Source organism: Xenopus laevis, chromosome 4L (genome assembly GCF_017654675.1).
Source record: "Xenopus laevis strain J_2021 chromosome 4L, Xenopus_laevis_v10.1, whole genome shotgun sequence".
NCBI classification, from domain to species: domain Eukaryota; kingdom Metazoa; phylum Chordata; class Amphibia; order Anura; family Pipidae; genus Xenopus; species Xenopus laevis.
This window is the reverse complement of record NC_054377.1, coordinates 128,862,889-128,877,996: the sequence shown is the minus strand read 5'-3', so window position 1 is coordinate 128,877,996 and position 15,108 is coordinate 128,862,889. Positions and strand designations below refer to the sequence as shown.

General features: G+C 40.6%; 1 protein-coding gene across 4 annotated transcripts in view; it reads right to left on the bottom strand.

Annotated features, from left to right (window-relative positions):
- Window positions 1-15,108, bottom strand: part of cntn4.L (contactin 4 L homeolog) — a 208,761-nt gene that overhangs the window by 92,267 nt on the left and 101,386 nt on the right. The window contains exon 1 of one of the 4 annotated variants that reach the window (XM_041590795.1): window positions 411-632. The exons of 2 other annotated variants lie outside the window; for them this stretch is intronic. The gene's annotated coding sequence lies outside the window, so the exon portion shown is untranslated. Of the gene's footprint in view, window positions 1-410; window positions 633-15,108 lie in introns of those variants that run through there. One more of the 4 variants, XM_041590792.1, reaches the window with a different exon arrangement.

Sequence of the window (15,108 nt, the reverse complement as noted above, 5' to 3'; positions counted from 1 at the left end):
AATCTTTATTTGAAGAGCTTCAAATAAAGATTCTTTCAAACTGGAACTTGTCGCAAATCCTGTGAGTGCCGCTATCTGCTACATTTGATTATATTATATATATATATATATATATATATATATATATATATATATATATATACACACACACACATGATTTGTATTGAAGTGTTAATCACAAGAGAGCACTGATTGGTTTGGGCTTATGCACTATGTTATTTAATGTGAGCTTTTTAATGTTTGTATCATCCTTGAAAAAGGTCCCAACAGGGACCGAAATGTCGGGCATTAATACGATGTAACAATAAAACGATTGATTCTTAAAATAGGGAGTGCTGGTCTGAGAATAATTGATATATATATATATATATATATATATATATACAAAAAGAAGTTGCAACAGCACTCACGCTTTACAGCAAGTTCAGCGGTGCACGTCCCTTGGGGATTCCGGTCAGTCCTCCACAATCTAGAAACGTAGTAACGGACAGCACTTGCTTGTAATGCTCAAAGGTTTCTTTATATCAAATGTTAAAAAATGACATCACCATATAATGTACACATATAAAAAGCGACGTTTCGAGCCTACATAGGCTCTTTATCAAGCCATGTGTAGCAATGGTATCAAGAACAAACACAATCCATGTGAGTATTTAAGGATCATCAAAGGAAGTGACATAGCAACATATTCATTATCCTCTGTACAGGGTTGATACAATGTATACTGAGCACTGGCTGAATTAGATACATAACACTTGTAGAAACAGATATAACTACAAAAATAAATACAAATTGTAATCCTTATTAAGGCCTGCTGGATGAAGTGAATGTAACCTTTTAATCCACCATACTTCCCGTTGTTTAAGCCTAAATTCACGGTCTCCTCCCCTAACTAAGGGGGGCACATGCTCTAATACCATGAACCGTAATTGATCCACAGTATGTCCCTTTTCTTTAAAATGACGTGACAATGGTAAAGCAGTATTTCCCAATTTGATGGTGGACTTGTGTTGTGATATCCGTGATTTGGCCTTTTGGATAGTTTCCCCGACATAAATCATGCCACATGGGCAAACTATCGCATACACCACAAATTGTGATAAGCAGGTGTGGTATCCCCTAATTTGAATGGACTCTCCAGTACCTGGATGTAAGAAAAATTTGCCTTTAATCACATGTCTGCACTGTTTGCAGTCAAGGCAAGGATACATACCACTGTTACGTTGTCCCAAAAATGTGCTCACGACTGGTTTATATGTTGGCACTGAAGTCTTGGTTAATTTAGACCCTATAGTTTTTCCTCTTTTGTATGAGATCAGTGGAGGGGAAATAAATTCCCTCACCGTAGGATAGGCTCTACATAGAATTGGCCAATGTTTCTGTAGGATGCCATTTATTTGTCTAGAAAGTCCACCGTGTTGTGTAACAAAGGTAATTCTAGGGCCCTTCACTTTTCTAGATTTTGACTGTCCTATGGCCTTTTCGGCTTTGTCCAATACTTGTGATGGATACCCCCTCTTTTTAAATCTATGTCTCATTTGTTTAATTTGGACATCCCTAATCACTGGGTCACTAACCAACCTATGAACCCGTGTTAACTGGCTGATTGGTATCGAATGCTTGGTGTGCCTAGGGTGGTTGCTATCAAAATGTAAAATCTGATTTCGGTCAGTAGGTTTAGAGTATAGTTTAGTCTGTAGCCCTCCTTCTCTATAAACTAATACATCCAAGTAAGAAATTTCTTTAACATCATGAGTTAGCGTAAATTTGATAGAGGGATGGAAACAATTGAGATGATCGTGGAACCGAGATATATATATATATATATATATATTCGTCCCTTTTATAAAATGTATAATAAACCATAGAATTCTTAATGAATCAGATGAAAATTGAGCATAGGACTGGCCAGATATGGGATGACTTTGACGTAGTTGGCCAGCTTAAATATATTGCAATATATGGACAAACAATCCCTGTTTTGTTTAAAGGGTAAGGCATTTTTCAGTAGCAGTATGCACAAAATGTCTCTGTCTTAAATATATTGATAATGGGTTGAGTGCAGAGGAATCTTGTATTTGTCTATATGTATTTTGTGGTCACAGCCTCATTGCACCCCCGCCTAATGTTTTTAAAAACTAGTGGTGAGCACAACTTTCCCTTGTTTGTTATAGTTCTACAAGAGCAGTGACCAGCTCCATGTTGTAGCTCCCACCCCCTCCAACTATAGTCAGGTGATCCCACTGGTGTCTAATAAAAGGGCAGCCAAGTTTGGGAGTTTTACTTTCGAAAGCAGCTAGTAAGTTGCAGGTAAAACGTATTCGTCCCTTTTATAAAATGTATAATAAACCATAGAATTCTTAATGAATCAGATGAAAATTGAGCATAGGACTGGCCAGATATGGGATGACTTTGACGTAGTTGGCCAGCTTAAATATATTGCAATATATGGACAAACAATCCCTGTTTTGTTTAAAGGGTAAGGCATTTTTCAGTAGCAGTATGCACAAAATGTCTCTGTCTTAAATATATTGATAATGGGTTGAGTGCAGAGGAATCTTGTATTTGTCTATATATATATATATATATATATATATATATATACAACCAACAGAAGGGATCCGCACTCCCAGGTCTTAGATAAAAAAAATAAAGAAGTTTTATTGCAAAGATGTAAGCCTAACGTTTCGGCCTCCTCTGAGGCCTTTCTCAAAGTGACAAAATGTTTGTTAGAATGCCCTAAATACAAGAATTGGTGGGAAAATGACGTAAATGACAGAAAATGACGGAAATGACGTATTGACAACATCACCCAAAACGCAACTGTTAATTAAGTATCGTTAATAACATACAGAAAAATTTTTAAAAAATGCATAGCACATATGTAGCTTCTATTAATAATCTCTAAATTTAAACAATGTAATTCTTGCTAAAATCATAGTCTTCGATCACAATGTTTCAATGTAACACTTTGTTAACACTTATCGCATCCCTATCTCAGTGTTGAACTTTGTTGCAAAGACATATCAATTGAGCGTAGTTGACAAGCCTGTTCTGGAGATCTATCCTTCGTATATGTAAATTTGTACTTCCAAATAAGAAATAAATAGAAAACTACCAATGTGTAACTACAAACCCCTGCAAATGTTCATAAGATAACTACATCAACACCGTCCAAATATATGAGGGGTCACCAAACCCCCTTATAAACCCCATTGTAGTGTATCTGTTTATGCACTCTTCGTGGACTATATATATATATACATACACACACACACACACACACACTTCCTTAATAATACTCACTTTCTTTAGTCTATGTCTGATATATTGTAGTGTTTTGCTACTTGCAATAATTCCAGTGATATGTTGGCAGTGCTACAATTGGTCACTTATAGGGGCAGGGGAGGGGTGTACATGACATTTATTAAGGGGATAATATTCCTACAGTGTATGTAAGCCTGTGGGACCTGTCATTTGTATAGGAGAGGGGTCGAGTCATGTGCAGGATGTGCTGTAGACATATTCTGCAGAGGAGTGCAAACATGGCCTGACAGTCTGGCAGAGTACATATCATTCAGGCAGGAAGGATGTTGGAACCTGTCATTTATTTAAAGAGGACCTGGCACCCATGAGCAATTGTTCACCCTATATAACCGCATATTGCTTCTGTTAGCCATTTATTAAAATCAGTCTCTTTTTTTAAACGATGTGTCTTTTTCATGGCAACCTCCGGGGAACAAGTACCAGGTTGAAAATGAATGCTGACAAAGTTGAATATGCTCCACATTTTAATTGGTTTTTATAATCTTGATTGGGTGCGGGTTCTTTATTTGCATTGAGGGATTAAGGGGAACGATGAACAGCCGTCAGCTCTATAAACTACAATTCCCATCAGCAGCATTTGACTAATGGGTGTTCCAAAACATCTGAAGAGCAACAAGTTAGAGAGCCAAAGTAGAGCTGTTCAGCACCTTGGTCAGCAGCTCTAGTTCACTTTGCATGTAGTCCGCATCAGGCCCGGACTGGCAATCTGTGAGTTCTGGCAAATGCCAGAGGGGCTGCTATAAGGTCCCATAGAAAGTCAGTATTTAGTGGGCTGGTGGGGGTTGTTTGGGCCTCTGTGTGGGCTGCTTGGGCCTCTGTGTACCTGAAATGCAAGGGCCTATTTTAATTCTCAATCCAGACCTGGTCCTCATCATATCAATCTGAAATGCAGCGCTCAGTCGTCACGGACCTGAAATATAAATGCAAGTATCTATGTGCATTCCCTTCATATAGAATTGCCAATGGATTAATTTTTAGAAAGTCACATTATACTGAGAAGCAGGACTGTATAATATCTGACATTCAGCACCTTGGGCTTTTTATTTCTCTCTGCATGTGATACACCATCATGCTAATTTGTAATACAGGATATGTATACACATATATATTCCCATTAGATATTCAGTTTGTGACATAGCCAATAAAATGGATATTTTTGATTAGAACTTGCTGCTGGCAAATGTATTTCATTATGCCGTTTTCAGATACAATTATATGTGGAAGGAGGGGAAGTGGAAGGCCTAAACTAAGGGGCTGGCAGGATTCAATGAAGGGATGCTGTTTCCCTTTTACTTACATAGTTCTTTGACTCATCTACACTGGAAGTGAAAGACAAGGACTGGCTGTACCTGTAAAATTCCCATTGCAGCTTGGGCAAAAAAAAAGGTATCAGTGTATTTTGCACGGGAAAAGCTACCTAAAAAAACCCCCATTACTCCAATGTATTTTGCTCAAAAAAAAATTGTCCATCTTTGATGTATTTCGTGAATTTTTGCCATTTCATATACTTTTTATATGGTTTTGTGAATTTTTGTGAGAAGTGAAATTGAACCTGATTCACTCATCACTGTAAGGGATACTGGGGTTATGAGTTCATGTGTGGGACTAGTGTCATACCAGATTTACTAAGTACCTGCAACTCAATCCACAGCTGGTATGGGGCAATACACCAGTGAAGCAGAAACCAAAGGGTTTTCCATATATAATGTCTATATGTCCCATAATTGACTAAAGAGGAGAATTAACCTTCCTGCATAACGGGCTAGAATTAGAGGGAGAGCTTAGGACAGCCCCATAAAGTGGATTGTGTGATAGAGGGTTTTGACATCAAGAGTAAATAGGCAGGGAAGTCCACCAAGTGTCAGGGAGCTGGGAGCTCCCTCCAGAGAGGTAGTCTGGATCAAGGAGGAATCCCTCTTGAGGGAGCACGGTCGCGGTATCCAAAGGGTTAAGCAAGCGGAAGGTCAGAGTTCAGGAAAGAGTTCAGTGGCAGGCAGTTTAGGATCAAATAGCAAGAGTTCAGGCAGAGGGTCCAAACCAAGGCAGGAGCAGGAATCAGGATACAGGAAAACAGGAACCCAGGTTCAGGGTAGCAGAACCTATTCTTGGGTGCCATTCTGGCATCCAGGGCGCCATTAAATACTCAAATCTTGGTGCCCATGAGCAATTGTTCAGCCTATATAACCGCATATTGCTTCTGTTAGCCATTTATTAAAATCAGTCTCTTTTTTTAAACAATGTGTCTTTTTCATGGCAACCTCCGGGGAACAAGTACCAGGTTGAAAATTAATGCTGACAAAGTTGAATATGCTCCACATTTTAATAGTTGGGTGGGTTCGGGTCAACCTTGCACTGCTCCTCACGGGTGGCGGGCGGGTTGAGATCTCCTCCTGCTCTCCACGCCACCTTCAAATGTCAGCTTCCAACTTCCGGGTTCCGGTTTTATAGTCTTGCGTCTGCTCGCCCCGCCCTTTTGTGATGTCATTGTGACATCATCGGCGGGCGGTGTGGGTCTATAAAAGGACCCCTGAAGCGCGGGTGCTGGCTGGAACAGGGCGGGTTAGGGTCAGGTGCGGGTCAGGAAAACCCTGACCCGCACATCACTAGTAGAGATAATTCCCCCTTTATATACCCCAGTGGCACGTTGCATGAATATTGTTATACTGATTAATATTATTATATGTTCTGTATCAGATTTTCCTGTGTTCTGCATACTTATCTACTCTATTGCATCCTCCTCCTCCAAAGGAACATTTGTGTTCTGCCTGTAACCCTTGTTCTACCCGCAGCCAGTCCCTTTTGGTGATAGGGAATTATTGAAATAGTTTCCCCAACTATTAAAAAACATCCTATGTAAGTGCACATTTCAAAAGGTGATGGTGATCTGCCTGTACCAAAGCTTTATCTAAAATACATTTTGCATGGGAATACAAGCAGATAAAGCGAGTGATATATTATGGCAGCGCATACAATGGAGGCGAGCTTGAAACTTTCATCATGGCTTACTTATCCTATGGGGCTTAATAATCAATAAGCAAGCTTTTTCAGACTCTTAGAAAACTCAGCCCCAAAGAATAAAAAAGGAAATGTTAACAACTTTGTCAAGTTAGATACAATTACTTCATTTTATAGCTCTGGGCCATAATCACAGAGAAAGATAGAGATTTTTAGATTCCGCGCAAGGTCCCTTATAATAACCTGCCATTTTGCACTTCTGGTAATTGGGGAGCTATTGCTGGTGATTTGATTCCCACTCGGCTTTCTCTAATCATCATCCCCTCAGCCAATCAGCTCCCAGCGAACAACGAGCTGATTAATTGTGCGCTGAATGGCTTCTCTATTTATATCTCTGCTGCGCTGAGACATCTCAACAGGTTTGCCCGACTCTGCTCACAATCACAGAGAAATAGGTTAATTAAACACGATTCAGGGAAAAGCAGGAAAAGAGAGTAACGAGAGGCAGAGGGCACAGTAACACACCATCGGCTGCAGAGGGGTAATGGGAACATTAATGCAGTCACACAAGTGGAAATATTCCTGTACAAGCAGGTGAAGGTGGAGCTCAAGCCTGAGACACACACACAGGCTCAAAGCAAAGTAGCAGCAGCTTATACAACCCTGCAAGTATTGTAACCAGGGGGCAAATTTACTTAAGGGCGAAGTGAAAATTCTCCTGTAGATATCTTGTATGCCGAAAGTCATACAAAAAGTTAAAATGCTGGCATTTTAAAATATTTTAAAGTGGAATTATGTTTAAAAGCTGTAACTGTTCATTTTTTTTAACCATTCGAAGCTCATGCCACATTTGTTTTAGGGTGGGCTCATGTCTAGGACAATAGAAGATCTCTTCTGTCTTTGTTTTGCTTATTGGGCATTTGTAATAATAAGTGGCCACTTCAAGCATTTGTACCAACATCTCTAATTAAGACATATATACGACCTATATGTACCCGCCCTATTCAAATTGACCTAAGCGTAAGAGTGTTAACGAAGTTTCGCTAGGCAGAAATTAACACTAGGGAAAGTTCACTATAAAATGCTCAGGCCAACAAGTTTGTGCTGCCGACACTTCGCCAGCTTTCGTCTCCCGAGACTTAACTGCATTTTGATGAATAAGCGTATGAGCCATGAAGTTGTTGGTCTCTTGTTTTAGTGCTGCACTAAAATGGCAATAGTATGTGAATCTTTTGCTAACAGTCTACTGCACCCGTGCCACCCGCTGTGGGAACCCTACAATAACTGCCATGTTCAGGGCATCAGGAGCTGCAGGGTTCCCAAGTGCCAACAGGTGCACTTCTGCAGGGTTGAACTGGGGGGCCCGGGGCCGACCAGGACTACTGTCCAGGGCCCGCCCCCCTACTGTGGGGGCATCGAGTGCGCGCACACAAAGGAACTGCTTGGCGCCTGCGTGAAGACGCCTGGTGTAAAGCGCATGTGCAGAAGCTGGTGCGCAGATGTCTTTAATATAAATCTTTTTTCAGGAGATCTGGAGAGGAGACCCACCTGGTATTTTCCCAGTCCGACACTGCACTTGTGCATGATTCAGTAGAAGAATGGTACAAAGTCAACTATAGGGAAATTGAAGAAGCTTGCATGGATGCCAGGGGGTCATTCACCCATACCTCCCAACTGTCCCGTTTTCAGAGGGACAGTCCCTCTTTTGACAGCTCAACCTTCAGTCTCTCCTTTGTACTGGAAAGTCCCGTTTTTCTCTGCACTGACAACCCCTTTAAAGACCGGTGTCAATAAGTTTCAACATTTGCATCAATTTTAGCTTGCGTCAAAAAATTTTGGACGCTTGTGTCAAAATCGATGTGTGTCAACACAATTCGGACGCTCATTGAATTGATTTCGATTTTTACTATTTTCTCTGTGAAATTCGCCCATCACTGCAAGGTGCCCCTCTGTTGTTAGGGCCCAAAGCAAATGCCCCTTCTTCCTTATCCTAGAACTAGCTCTAATGACTGGCATCTCTACAAGATATTTAAATTGTTCTTTCTCAGGGAACAGTATGAAAGAAAAATGACCATATTCTTAATGCTGTTAAAGAAATACTTATTAGTAGATCCCCGCGGGCCACAAACACAGAGGAAACAAATCAAAACAAATGTTCCTGCTGAATAAGGTACATGCACCACATCAAGGTGGAAAGGGTCATTTAGATTAGTTAAGTCAAAGAAGACAGAGACATCACTCACCAACTGCAACAAACACAACTTCTGGGAAAAGGGTAATTGCTTTGGTTAAATTAAAAAGTGATTGCAAAACAAAGTAAGACAAATTGAGAAGAAAATATGTTTCTGGTTTGCAAATGATAAAGCAGCTGGCGCCAGAGCCATGGCAGGGAATCAGACTGGAGCAACGACGATATATAATAAAGAAGGTTAGGGAAAGGCCACTAAATTCAGAGGAAGATATTTTTTTTAATGAACAGCCTATGCGGGTAAAGTTTTGGGGGTTGAGGACTGATAGACAAGTGACTGGATATCTTTTAGTTTAGCCAAGAAATTGTCATTTGGACACTGGTGAACAATAGGGGCAGTTATTTATTAAAATCCAAATGTTAAATGTTTTTTTCACCAGAAATTTTTAGAGGAAAAAAAAACCTAACATTTTTCGAGATTTATTATACCCCAATGCTGCAAAAAGCCAGAATCCAAAAATCCGTCATCTCAGACCTGTTAAGGTCCTGTATAAGTCAATGATAGGCACCTATCTTAAGATGACATTTTTGTGGTCTGTGCTGGGTTAAGAAAATCCGACTTTTTCTGAGGTTTTCGGGCTAAAACTCATTAGAAAAACAGAAAAATTTGGGGTTTCACTAGATTTTATCAAATTTTTCTGCAATTCCATTAAATCTAGTTATTTTATTAATAAATAAGCTAAAATCAGGCATGGGAGTTTGGTCGTTGTTTTTTAATAAAATATGTGATAAATTCAGATTTTAGTAAATAACCCCCCTATATATTGCAAGGGAAATGGGATGAAGATGTGGTTCTGCTAGGAAGGCTGCTTGGGGGTGTCCCTGGTGGATTAAGGTCAAAGGATGGGGTGGTGGGGGCAAAGGATGGTGTATTGATTTATACTGCAGGGACATGGGGTGCTGGGAGCTTCAGTTCAACATACACTAGAGTGTGCAATGCTGGTAATTGCTGCAATTGTGGTTAGAAAAGAAGTCAGCAGGCAAACAGAAGTAATTAAAGTCCAATCCTTGTTTCTTTAGAGGTATATAATATAAAAATAATTCAAACACAGCGAGGATATTGATTAGAAGGAAATTTGATTTGCCGGCTCGGAAATCAGAAGGGAATGTTTTGAACTTTAGAAGAAAAACTGGAAACGATGCGTATATGTTTGCTTTCCTCTGAATGTGGACAAGACCAACTCACATGAGATCATGTAACAGCAGCAACACTTCAGCCGGCTGTGAGCTCATTTCTGCTTATGTCCAAGGTACAGGCACAGTCATGTGTGTGTTATGCACATGTATGCAATTACAGGGCTACTTTACATAGGTACAAAATTGCACCAGTGCAGTGACCCATAGCAACCAATGAGACTGTTGCTTTCATTTTCCAACTTGTATTTGTGTTGAAAGCTTGTTGCTGATTGGCTGCTTCTGGCAACTGCACATGTGCAATTGAGTACCTATGTTAGTAAAAGAAGCCTTCACATCTCTATGGGGCAACTTTACTAAAGGGATGAAGTTCACCAGCGTGACGTAATTTCGGTATTTCCTCAATTTGTTAACGGGTGGAGGCGCAAATTCGGTAGCGAAAGTAGCTGGCGCTCATTCGCACTCAATCACCCGGCGATGTTGCGCTCTGGTGAAGGGACATAACTGGGCAAATTCACTAAGATGCGGATTTTACTGAACGTTACCTCTTGCGCCAGACTTGCTTTCGCCACCTCAGACCAGGCAAAGTGCAGTAGAGTAGATAGGACTTATTAAAAATTTAGTCTTTTCCTTTTTTTCAGGGTGATAGGCTGCAAAAGAGCGTAAATTGTTTTTGGGGTAACCGGCTTCCCCCCTACATTTCCTAACATATGACACATAAACTATACACTGGGCTCATGTGTAGGGCAATATAACAACTATTTTTTATTTTATTAAGCTTCCCTGTCATTTAATGTATTTGCTGCAACATATACGTCCATTGAACTTTAACTTCAACTGCAACTTCGCTCTGCTTGCGGAATTAACGCTAGCGCAACTTTGCCAGCGTTCAGCCGCCTGGACGCAACTTCGCATGTTAGTGAATTAGCGTTGTCTGTTCGAATTTTCACCTGGCGAAGTGTTGCGCTGCCTGAGAAGCCGTCGCTGGTGAATTTTCACCGCTTAGTAAATTTGCCCCTATGTATGTGCACCACTTCTACTAACAGGAGATTCTTAGTATCAGGGCACAGGCAGGGGCACCGAGCCAATGAGATGAGTTGAGAAAAAAAGCCAAAAATCCTGGTAACTTTGAGAGCTGAATTTCCGCCAAAAATCCAGGTCTTCTAAAGAAGATACAGAGAGTGCAATTGTGCTCTCTGCACTAGTGACGTGGACCCCCCTCCTGGACCCACTCCGGCACTGAAATGTGAGTGCGAGGGGGGTGGCAGCAAGAAAGCTGCCTCAGGACAGCAGAGGGGATAGGATCGCCCCCTGCACAGGATACACGAATACCTATACAGCTCTTATGGCTCCCTGCTGGACACCAGGAGTAAGGTGGAATATGGAATATTTTGGTGCTTACTTTGCAAGATTTATTGGGTGCTACTGGTTGCAGCAACTATAATGTACTTATTGATAGAAAGTTTGGCATTTAATTGCAATGCAAATAATGCAATTAATATTTGTATAGTTCAGGCATGGTTTCCATTACCCAGAAACCTATTATCCAGAAAGCTCTGAATTATGGGAAGGCCGTCTCCCATAGAATCCATTTTATCCAAATAATCCACATTTTTAAAAATGGCCTATTGGGTTTACTTCATGTTTAAATGATTTTCTAGTAGACTCATGGGATGAAGATCCAAATTACAGAAAGATTCCTTAACCAGAAAACCCAAGGCAATTCCTAGGGACAATGCATGTATTTGGATTCCAGGGAGTGAAGTTGTGCTCTTGAAATGCTTTTCATCTCTGCCAGGTGTATATTTATGTGACTATCCACTCATATATGTGCATTTGTATATCTCAATGCTTTCTCAATTGACTGGAACTAACAGACGATTAGGCTGCCTTCCTACAGTTGAGTCTATTACCAGATTCCGGCTTTCTACATATGTCAAGTGGGACATCGGGGAATTCCAATGAATGGCAATATTTTTTTCCCATCCAGCTCTTTGTTTTATTGCCATTTGAAAGTGTGGCAATTTGCTTTACAATTAATTAGAAGCCTTCGAAATATTAAAGCTGCATTAAGTGCCATATATGCAGAAGGACACACTACATCGCTGAACGCAGGTTGCAATGCCCGGGGGTAATCAATTTTTTTTTATGTTCACACGATTAAAAATTTGAAACACACAAAATTATTTTCCACTCTGCTGTTTTCCTGTAAATTGCTCGTCATTAATGATCCCCCACACTGCGATACAAGCTGTGTGGAGCCCCCGTTTATTGAAGCTGGTGATGAATCCTGGAACTTCCCCTTATGTGACATGTGTAATGGGATATTGCATTAATGACATCTACTTAGGGATAGAGTACTTTTTAGGAATAGAGATTGTTTTACTCCATTTCTGCTCCCCTCCAGGACCCTGATACAATGTTGTATTATTTATGGAGTGAGATTATGATAAGTATATATATATAAGTATGCCAAAACTCAATCTTAATAGGTACCAGTGTGGCATAATTATGCTCAGTTTAAGAGACTGCTCCAACTGTACTTCCCCCTAATGACAAACAGTGAGTACCCCTCTCCCTACACCTTACAGGATATTTAGTAACAGAGCTGGAACTAGGGGTAGGAAGAGGCATGTGCCTAGGGCGCAACAAATTGGGGGTGCCAAGAACGTACCTCTACTTTTCACCTACCCTTGTAGTGTACCCCAAATACACTTGTCTCCGGCTCACCTCTGTGTGCGGTACTCCCCTCTGGCACGCACGAAATTCGCGAAACAGTGAAAAATTCACGGAAAAATCGTGAAAATCGAAAATTAATGCACGCGTTCAATTTTGGATGCATGGCCAAAAAGACGCTCGCGTCAATTTTGATGCTGCCGTTAAAGTCAATGGTGCGTCTGAATAGTGTTGACGTGCAGTGATTTTGGCGCTAGTGATGTTTCAGCACGCGTCCAAAATTTTTGTGAATTTTCGCTGGAGATTCAAGAATTTATTTGCCGGCAGCGAAACGTGGAAATTCCTGCGAATTCCTGCCAGGCGAATTTATTCGCCCATCACTAGGGAAGAGCCGAAGTGGCCTGATGGGTTGCCTGGGCCTGGTTAGTAATTAATATTTTATTCCTAATTTTCAGTATCTTTGATGCAGAGACTGATATTCTAAGACAATTTGCAATTGGTTTTCATTTTTTTTTTATAATTATTCATGTTTTTTGAGTTATTTAACTTTTTATTGAGCAGTTCCCCAGTTTGCCCTTTCAGCAATCTGGTTGCTAGGGTCCAAATTACCCTATCAACCATGCATTGATTTGAATAGGACACTGGAATAAGAATAGGAGAGGGCCTGAATAGAAAGACAAGTAATAAAAAGTAGCAATAACAATACATTTGTAGCCTTACAGAGCAATTGTTTTTTAGATGGGGTCAGTGACCCCCTGTTTGAAAGCTGGAAAAGTAAAATGAAGGCAAATACATCAAAAACTAGACTAAAAAGAAAAAATTAAGACCAGTTGGAAAGTTGCTTAGAATTAGTAATTACATGTATAACATACTAAGAGTTAACTTAAAGGTGAACCAGTGCTTTAAGTAAACAATCTAATATCTCTATTGTAGTGTAATCTATGATATTGCCCAACAGACTACTCCAATGATGGGGTGTACCTTTATTTTAAGGTGCAGTCTCTTGCTCTTATGGACCTATACCATTTATTAAATATCCCAAAAGTCATTGCTTAATAAGACTTCCAGGCAGAAACATTCACATACCTATTGCTGCCAGTGGGTAGCACGCTGGCACTGAATACTAAAATTGCTTTCAAGCTGACATTGGATCTCTACCATTAATAATGGCTTTGACACTTTATATTCCAAGATTATACTTGCTTTCCACATATTAGGTCTAATCATATGCCCATACACCTAGACATTTCCCTGCATTCCCATCGCTAACAGCTGTCAAGCCAAGTCTGATGCAGGTAAGGTTCATTCTGTTCTGCTGAACTCTATAGTGTATTTTTTTCCAATTTGATTCACTTGCCAGCCTAGCACTAGAAAAAAGGAAATCTTTTAGCAGCAAAAGTTATGCTCAGTGATTAACTTTCAAAAAGTTTAGTTCTGTTCAGTTTCTGGAGAATTAAAAGGCCCTATACTGTATATACTTTATTGAGTATTCCTGTGTGTCCAGAGCACAGCAATAAAATTGGGGAACAGAACACCTCATCAGGGATTTTTAGGTATTTGTGTCATTACCAGCGGTGCTGGTGTCCATTTTTGTGGACGCCGGAAAATTTTTTCGGTGGTTTCTTCGAATCACAGGAATGTGCTGCGAATTTGAGCCTGGCGAATAAATTCGCCCATAACTAGTCATTACTTGTGATTTGGATACATATATTGGTGATGGAGGAGGGCAGCCCAAATATCATAATTCCCTTTTAGTGTATTAAGTCATAGGGCCACTGTGACACTTCCCATAGTCAATAGCTCTATGCTTCTTAAATTAAAACCCTCCCAGGTACATTACAGACTCCCAGTATGGCGTATCAAGGGAACATCACACCTTCATCACATACCGAGGCACAGGGTTGGACTGGGGGGCTTGGGGCCCACCGGGGCTACTACCCCAGGGCCCCGCTCGAGCCAGTGCGCATGCATGCGGCTCCGCGTTTGTGCGTATGCGCGCTACCTTTGTGCGCATGCGCAGTTCTTCTATTCTACCGCGGCCCCCGACAAAGTGGGGTTGCGCCGCCAAACTAAGTAGCCGATCTGGGCCGGCGGGGCCCACAAGAGCCCGGGGCCCACCGGCTTTTTTCCCGGTGTCCCGCCGGCCCAGTCCGACACTGCCGAAGCAGTTCCTTCACTAGCTGAGCATGTTTCTCGATTTAGCCTAGAGGGTTGGGCAAAGCACAGTCCCTTTCCAACACTTTTTTCAGTTCAGTTATTTTCAGATAGTTCACCAGCAATAAAACTTTTTCAAAACGACTTTCTATTATCTATTTGTGAATGTTTTTCTAATATTGAAGTGTAAAGTTTCATTTTTTGCCTTCTTATGTCTTCCTGGAGCAGCTCTGGGAGGGCGGTCAACAACTCTGTAAACCGTCCTTAATTGATACATTTAGGGGCAGATTTATCAAGGGTCAAATCTCGAAGTAATGGGAGTTAGCAAAAAAATCAAAGTTTATTTTTTCAGGGGAATAGGTCAGTTTTTGATTGAATCGAAAAAATGTAAGTAATAGCGCATTCGATCGAATTCGATTCGAAGTTTTCCCAAAACAAACCTTCAATTTTTCATAGTCCACCAATTGACTCCAAATTCGGCAGGTTTTAGATGGCGAATGGTCGAATTTTTAAAGAGACAGTAGATTTTTTTTTCGAACTTGGACTATTCCCTAGTAGTCAAAGTACACAAAAATTAGCTTGAAATTTGAATCTTTTTAATTCTTATTTTCACT